Genomic DNA, 9035 nt, shown 5'->3' on the forward strand with positions numbered 1-9035 from the left:
AATTGACAATGATTTCACCACAATTGACGGCAGAAAGCTAGGAAGCTGCCGGTTGGAGTTCAATGAGGAATACACATTTTTCTACTCAGCCATGTGAATCAGCTTGAGAGGAGAATTTACAAAAGGCTCAAATTGCCAGAAAACTATATGTTTTTCATTCCAGGCTTGGAGATCTCTTAGTCCCAGTGTTGAGCCCTGTCACATATATAATTCTCTGTTTTATACATGTGAAACTCTGGAGCTGATAAAATGAATTTAGAAATGTTTTTTTTTTCCCCCTAAGTGTAAAGGATCACCCAGATCAGTCACTATTAAGTGTGGAAAGCAGTGCATTATAGCAGGAACAATGAAGGCTGATGTAAAGTTGACCATGCTTTTTCACGGTGTCGGTGGTATTTTGCTTTTCAATTTACCAACATCAGAAGCAGCCTCCGCCAGCCTAAGATGGTCTCTGAGGACGGTGCCTCCCAGCATATTAGCATAGTGAAGGTGGGGCCATTTTGTATTAATTTTTTCATAGCTTCAGAGAAGGCCACACGATGCTTTCCGACTGGTGAGTAAATAAAAATAAAGAGGTCTAAACTTCAGAAATAAAGAAACCAAATGAAGCACTTTTCTTCATTTTTAATTGATAGGAAAACTTCCCAGGTCTCACAGGGAATCTAGTGATGTTCAGGACACACGGAATATTATAGATTTTATCATTTTAATTAAGAAAAGTCCTGGGCCCAAAACTTAATTTCAGATGAGCAGGTTTTCCGAAGAGAAGTAGTTTGACTAACAGAATTTTTGTATAAAATAAGAAAGTGGTGAACTATGTAAAATAAGTTAGATTCAAGGTTTGGCTGGAGTTCAGGCCGTATTTTTATGTTGATCCTTAGAACTCATTCATTCACTCTATTTTTATTTTACAGCTGGGCTTGTAAGCATGAATAATGTAGATACACAAATAGCATAGAAAGTGAGTGTAGCCAGGAGGTAACGAGAGAGACAAGAGTCCATATTTCCTGAAAACAACTCCAAATAGAAAAGACATTTTCATGCTTTTTAAAAGACAATAACAAAGAAGACTTAACAGCTATGTGTATCAACATAAAGTACCCCTTGAAACATTCTTTTCTAAACTTAGATGTTAGAAGACTACCTTACAGGGAATCGCCATGACCATTTTATGGTAGTTTTTTTTTCTGATCAAATTTATAAGAGGAAAATAATGACATTTCAGGGTCATGTCACTAAAATCATGAAATTGGTGACCTCTCATCTTTCAAAAATCCCTCAACGTATGATTGAGATTCTAAATATTTTAAAGGAACATTTCAACAAAACAAGCAGGTGATTTAAGAAAGAATGAATATATGAATTCACTCATATGTTTGCAGAGAGGAATTATATTCCCTTTGATGAAAATGATACGGTATAGAGTAGAGACTTCTAAATATCATGCATTTACATAACATCTCCATTCTCTGAGACTCCTATCTTTGGCTATAAACCTTCCTCATGTTATTTTGGTATTCTGATTTGTCAAACAGATAAAGGGTTCAAATCTTTTAACTTGTCCTTTCACAAGAAAGAATTAAAAAAACACAGAAATGCTAGATTGAAAACTCTTTTTGCAGAGAGTATGAGTTTCCTTCCCTTGCTCTTGCGGGGGGGGCCGGTGTAAAAAAACAAAAAACAAAAAACATCTCTTCTCACGCACTAAGCTTACTGAAGGATTTGCATGGTCGATTTCTTTTCAGCTCTAAAAAATTTAGATTGACTCTGCATCTCTCTGATGACTTTCTAAGCTGCCCTGTCTGCCACTATAACACTGGGGGAGTAAAGCAGACGTTTGCTGTAAGCCTCAAGGATCCAAGGGCACTAGGCTTTTTTTTTTTTTTTGCACCTGAATCCAGTGATGTGCTCTTAGCATTTAGATTTTGCTAAGAAAATGAAATGGCAGCACCTTCCAAACTTGAACAGTTAAAAAAAAAAAAAGCATTTTATACAGGTGAATCGATCCAATTGTCTCAAGAACGCACACACAATGACCACTAACATGGCTCCCCCAAAGTAGCACAAATCAAGTTAACATTAAAGAAGGAATGGAGGGGATGGTGTTTGAGAACTTCGTGCAGAGCATATAGGCTTCGCTTTCATAAAATTCTCCATTTCCCAGGTTCTACCTAAGCACCTTGATTGCCTTACAGATTAAACTGTGTATACTCAACGCCTGCTCAGGACAGGCTGTGAGTCAAGGAAGACACAGAGCAGACGGGCATATCCCAGCTGTAAAATTGCACATTCTACCATAAGTGAGCAATCCAGACTACCTACTTCATCTCCTTCTACCAAAATATTGCATTTTCCCTCCCAATAAAGATGTTTTATAATGGCAATGAGGTGCCATAACTCACGGAGGTTCTGCTGCTTACTTGCTCTCTGTGTCCTGTAACTCCCACTCTATCAGGAGAGCATATGTTGTATCTCTGTCATGAATTATGATTTGGTGATTGCACATTGGAATTTGCACTTGGAAGGCAGTTTCTCCCCCCCCCCCCTGCAAAGATTCCCTCTCATTCATAGAAGGTCCATATTGTCTAATGGCTTCCATGTTGTAAAACAATTCCTTAGGTGCTGCATCCAAGGGCTTGGTCTCCTAAATTCTCAATTAGCAAAACCATCCTGAACTTTTATATAGGTGCCGAAGGTGCTGTGCCTCTCCATTTTGAAATAACCATTTGTGTATACTACATTCAGGAAGATGATTCGCTCAACAATGAGCAAACTCAATGGCAAACGTTTCAGGTGGCAGTGATAAAACTCTCACTGGCACACATCAGGGAAAAAGACATCCATTTTTTTCTTTTTCATGCACTGCCTCCTACCTTTCTCCCAACTAGTAAATTGAGAGGATGGAAAGTAATGAAATGCAATTTGCTTTAGCCTTTGTGATTCTGACTTTCACCAAAGGGATCCCAAACTGTTTTCCTATGGGTAGGCTTTCTTTCAAATGAATATTTATTGGGCATCTCCTAGTGGTAGATTGGAGCCCATTCATTCTGGCTCCTAGGAGCTGATTGGGCACATCTCTTCTCAATCACACATTTAGCAGATGACTCATTGTGAACTTGAAATAGGCCATTGTGGTAGTATTTACACTATGGAAATCAACAATCACCACAAATCTGGGCTTTTGCGGGGGAAGATATGGGCTAGTTGCTCAACAGTTACCAGTATATCACAGCCTCCTACCAGGAGGTAAAGTATTATACAGATGCTGAAGTTATCGTGTATGGTAGTCGTGAAACAAAAGTGGCTAAACACTACTTGCTAAAGTAATTCATAAAACAAGATAAAACTAGTTCAAATTATTTGTGGAAAAGATGTCACGTGGGCAATGTAACTTACTGGTTAAGGAATTGGGCTTGTTTCAATTTGGGTTGGTCCACTTACCAGATAGGTATCCTTCAGCAAATCACTCCTCCAAATTTCAGTTTAGCCAACTGTAAAATGGAAATAATAAAAGTTAATTTCTTTATTCAGTTATTTTTTAATTAATTGAGGTAGTGAGTGGATGTACTTAGTGTTTGGCTCATACTGAGAGCCCAGTACATTTTAGCCATTGTTATTAAAGTCAGATAGTTGAAACATTGCCTATGTCATGTTAGTGGCAGTTTCTTGTTTACTCAGTTCCAATCACATGACTCTTTCAGTGTCCTCAAACATACCAGTTTCCTGACTCTGGGCCTTTGCATCTGCTGTTCCTGCTGTCTGAAAAATCCCTCCCCTGGATCTTTGCCTGACCAGTTCCTTCTTAGTATTCTGACAGCAGTTCAGATGTCAGCTCCAGCAAGAGGACTTCCTGGGGCTCTCTTCCTGGGCACACATTTGTCCTCTCCTCCGTTTAGTCACCACGTTCCAGATTTCCCGTTCTCTTCTGCACAACTTTCCATCATAAGAAGTTTCTGCTTTATTTGATGACGTGTGTATTAACTATCTCTCTTACTGAATCTAACACCTGTGGGAGCGGCCGCCCTGCTTGTCTTTTTCACCAGTTAATCCGGAGCCCCAGGAACGGCGCCTGGCACCGTAGGCATGCAATAAATAGCAGTGAGTGATGAATAAATAGATGGTGACTCTGGAGCCACAAAAGTTAATTCACTACTTAGGCGGAGCAGATAGATCTACAATCCTATTTTTAGTCCAATTAGGGGTTGTTTTTGATAATAAAATAGAAATATTTATGGATCCACAGGAGGTAGAGAAGTTCATTAATGCTCTGGATAAATAACAGAACGAGCAGTAGAAAATCTATTGACAGATTTAATCAGGAAATTGTGAAAACAACTAGATATAGCTGATTTTGCAAGGCACAGAAAGATTGGATTTAGAATAACTTGATTGGGTGAATTTGAAAAGATGTTCTCTCTCTCCACACTGCTAAAAGTTTATTTATCTCTGTGATCTTAGCATAATGATTGGAAATAAAAAAGCAGAATTTAAATTCCTAATCATTAGTCATCCTGATTATTATAATTTTGGATAGGAGGAGAGCTATAATGTGGACTAGCCTTCTTGGTATGCAAGACTTTCCATAGACTCTTGTGCAGGTGTGTGAGTGACAGTCTTCTTCCCCTGATCCTATTTGTTTGCACCTATGAGGAGGGGAATAACGGATACTGGAGAAGGAAGGACAAAATAGACCAGTTTGAATAAATACTTTTTAATTTTTGTAGTGTCAAGTAACGAATTCAGCATTTCCATGTGAGAAGATATTTTTTTAGAGAGCATGAAAGATTTAGAGAGCTTTCAAAAAATTCATCCTAAAAGTGAAGGATTTTAATTAATAGAAAAAATATTTGCTACCTATTACACTCAGGGAAGAATTAGGAAGAGTATTATGAAGGTAGAAACAGAATTTTAACGTAGACATGCATCTCTTGCCTTATTGAGGAAAAGACATTTTATAAGTGGAAAAGAGAGTATAAATGCAAGGTATATGGAAGTAGAGCTCTTTATCTGTATCTGGATTAAATGCTCAAAGTCCAATATTTTTCTTTATATTTCAGATTAGCTAGGATAGAGTAGGAGGCAACGTACATAACATTGGCAGGATTTTCAATTACATTGTGGATATATAGTTAGATTGAACGTTGAGCGAAGTACATAAAGTTTCAGGTATCAATTGCAAGAGATTTAAAAGTCAATTATTTTATGCACATACATATGTATATGCATAGATGCGCACACACACACACACACACACACACACACACACACAAAATTGCCATTATTACCACTTTAGGGCAAATAATTCAGACAAGTATATCGCTGCCCAATTCTCATGCAGTCTTTTGGGCATATTTCATTATGTGCAGGTAAAATTTTAAGAAATTAGTTTCAGATTCTCAAAAAGATAAAACCACTGATTTCCTCTGCCAAGAATTCCACAATTATGTGCCGATGGTATACAATGCAAGAAATTCAGTAGATGATTTTTATATAAAAGAAGCAGGCACCGAATTCCTGGACATGTAATTTATTATTTACCAAAAAGTGTAAACACATACCACATACAAATCTGTATGCCCACACTTGTACGAAGGCTAATTCTTATCATGGCTAACATGTGACACTATGTAACAGGGATCGATCCTAAATCAAAATATAGTATGAAGAAACAGCATTTGGTAACAATATGCCATGTGCTGGAAAATCTAGGTGCTATACACACACACACACACACACACATACACACATACACACACACAGTTGACCATTGGATTTGGACTGTGCAAGTCAACTTATACACAGAATTTTTTACAGTAAAGTACCGTAAATGTATCTACTCTTCTTATAATTTTCTTATTAACATTTTCCTTTTTAGCCTGCTTTATTGTAAAAATACAGTATACAATACATAGAACATATGAACAATGTGTTAATCAACTATGTATGTTATTGGTAAGGCTTTCAGCTTAGTAGTTAAGTTTGGGCAGAGTCAAAAGTCATACATGGGGTTTCTTATTTTTCTTTTTTTAAAAAAATGTTTATTTATTTATTTTGAGAAAGAGAGAAAGAGAAAGAGTGGGAGAGGGGCAGGGAGAAAGAATCCCAGGCAGGTTCTGCACCATCAGCTCAGAGCCTGAGATGGGGTTCAGTCTCCCGAACTATGAGATCATGACCTGAGCTGAAATCAACAGTTGGACACCCAACTGACGAAGCCACCCAGATGCCCGGATACATAGATTTTCAACTTCATGGGGCATTTGACACCCCTAGCTTCCACATCATTCAAGGGTCAATGGTATATAAACATACATACATACATACATATATATACATACATGAGTAAATTAAAAAATCTTTGTTTTCTTCCCTCTCGAATCCTCTTATTATATAACATAAGGTGTACTGACCATATATCATTGTATTTAAGTGTTGTTACCTTTACATCATAATATTTAAGTAACGGGATATCAAGGAGAGGGGTGAACATCATCCAGCGACTTTGTATTCTCTTCTGAGAAAAGGATTAGTGTGTTTTCACTTGCACACAGGATAGTTGTATCATGACAGATGGAAGTATGACTTTTATTTAGAAATGAAGTACAGCTTAAGGAGATGCGCATGGATGCCAAGTTGACAGGGGTTGAACTCAAAATGGTTAATTTTAATGTGCCAACTTGGCTGGGTCATGGTGCTCAGATACATGGGCACATATTATTCCAGATATTCCTGTGAGAGTTTTTTGGGATGAGATTAACATTTAAATCAATGGACTTTTTTTTAAGTTTATTTATCTTGAGAGAGAGACAGCATGAGTCTGAACGAGGCAGAGAAAGAGAGAGAGACAGAGAGAGAGAGAGAGAGAGAGAGAGAGAGAGAGAGAATCCCAAGCAGGCTCCACACTCAGGACAGAGCCCGATGCAGTGTTCAAACTCACAAACTGTGAGATCATGACCTGAGCAGAAACCAAGAGCTGGATGTTTAACCAACTGAACCACCCTGGTGCCCCAGTCAGTGGACTTTAAGTAAAGCATATTCCTCTCTATGATGTGGGTGGGCGTTATTCAACCAACTGAAGACCTGAAGAGAACAAAAGATCGACCCTCCCTGAGCAAGAGGGATTTGTGCAGCAGACATTCTTTGGACTCTTTGCAGCATTGGATTTTCCTTGGGTCTACAGCCTACCATCCCATCCTGCAGATTTTTGGACTTGCCAGCCTTCATAATCATATGAGCTGATTCGTTAAAATAAATCTCCTTATATATGTTAATATATATTATTAATATATTTATAATATTTACTTATAAATATATAAATATGTATTAATCTACAATATGTATACTATATTACTATATAATATATAATACTATATTACTATATATTACATATAAACATAGTATATATATATATATATATATATATATATATATATATTATACACAACTGGTTCTGTTTCTCTGGAGAACCCTGACTATACATAGTTCAGTGAAGAAAGGACTCAGATCTCAATTATATACACGAGCAAAACGAAGCTCACAGAGGTTTCATTGTCCAAGATCACAAGGCCAGCAAGTAGTGAAGTTAGAATCTGAACTCACATCTTCTAGGGGCACCTGGGTAGCTCAGTCGGTTAAGTGTCCAGCTTTGGCTCAGGTCATGATCTCATAGCCTGTGAGTTCGAGCCCTGCATTGGGCTCTGTGCTGACAGCTCAGAGCCTGGAGACTGTTTCGGATTCTGTGTCTCCCTCTCTCTCTGCCTCTCCCCTGATGGCACTCTGTCTCTCTCTTTCCCTCTCAAAACTAAATAAATGTTAAAAAAAAATTGCAATCACATCTTCTAACGTGAAAGCCAATGTTCTTTTGCATGTTTTGTAAGGCCCTCAAAAGAGGCTTCTAATAATCAATCATCTCATCAATTCATTGATTATTGGGGCTTATAACTAACAATGATTATCTGTTAATCTGTAAACTCTGAAAGAACAAGAAGTATACCTTAGCCGTCTCATCGGCTACGTCTAGCACAATGTCTGACACAGGACTCACCAGAAAACACAGATGCGCAACCACACATTTCCCCTCACACATTTACCCACATCACAAGCACCCTACCTGTGTAACGTATTTAACTGGAGAGTCTGCAGTTTATGTAAACTTGGGCAACAGCTCAATTCCTTTCCTTCAGTGTTTGACCCCATGTGTAACAGGGAGCAAAGGCAAGTCCTCCTAACTGCTCTGAGGTTCCGTTTCTTTGGTACACCAGAGTTTGACTTGGGAAAGGGTTTCCCAATTTTCAGACTTCAGACATTTGCAAATAACCTTCCTAATGCTTTACTGCCTTATTCACATGTCCTCAAAAGAGCACGGACTGCTGCTAAAAAGAAAGCAGAGATGATAATGGGGGCACAGTTTAATATCAGCTAAGCAGTAACATTGTTGGGTTTTGAATACTAAGATAAACACATAAATGTTTAAAAAAAATGGAATTGTCTATGTGCAAACTAAAATTGTACAGTACTACCAGTGAAATGAACGCTACACTTTGTGGGGAAAAGTCTAAATTAGAACAACCCAAAGTCTTGCCTGGTTCTTCTGTCTCTATATGTTTATAAATTGAGTACCGAACAGTAGATAACTCTATAATTTACTCCCGATATAACCTTCTTAGTACTCCTCCAAAATCTAAAATCCCCCAAATGTGATGAGATATTCTTAGTCTTCAATATTCTTACTTTCTCCCTGGATGCTCCTATACTCCTGTTTCAGCAGGATTCACGGGCCTTGCAAAGGGTTCGTAGACAAGTGAGAATATACACGTTTCAAACTTCAAAGGGTCTTTTCCAGAAGATTTATCAATTTTTTTACTACAACCCACACTGTGAAATGCAAATATATTGTGACCCAATGTAGATGTACATATATATACTATATATATAATAAAGTAAAATTTTAATGAAATATGCTTATACTTCATTCTGTTCTATTAATCCAATCTATTTCATTTTTTTAATTGTAGATGGCCACCTACCAAATTTATCTT

Source organism: Felis catus, chromosome C2, assembly GCF_018350175.1.
Source record: "Felis catus isolate Fca126 chromosome C2, F.catus_Fca126_mat1.0, whole genome shotgun sequence".
Classification (NCBI taxonomy): Eukaryota; Metazoa; Chordata; class Mammalia; order Carnivora; family Felidae; genus Felis; species Felis catus.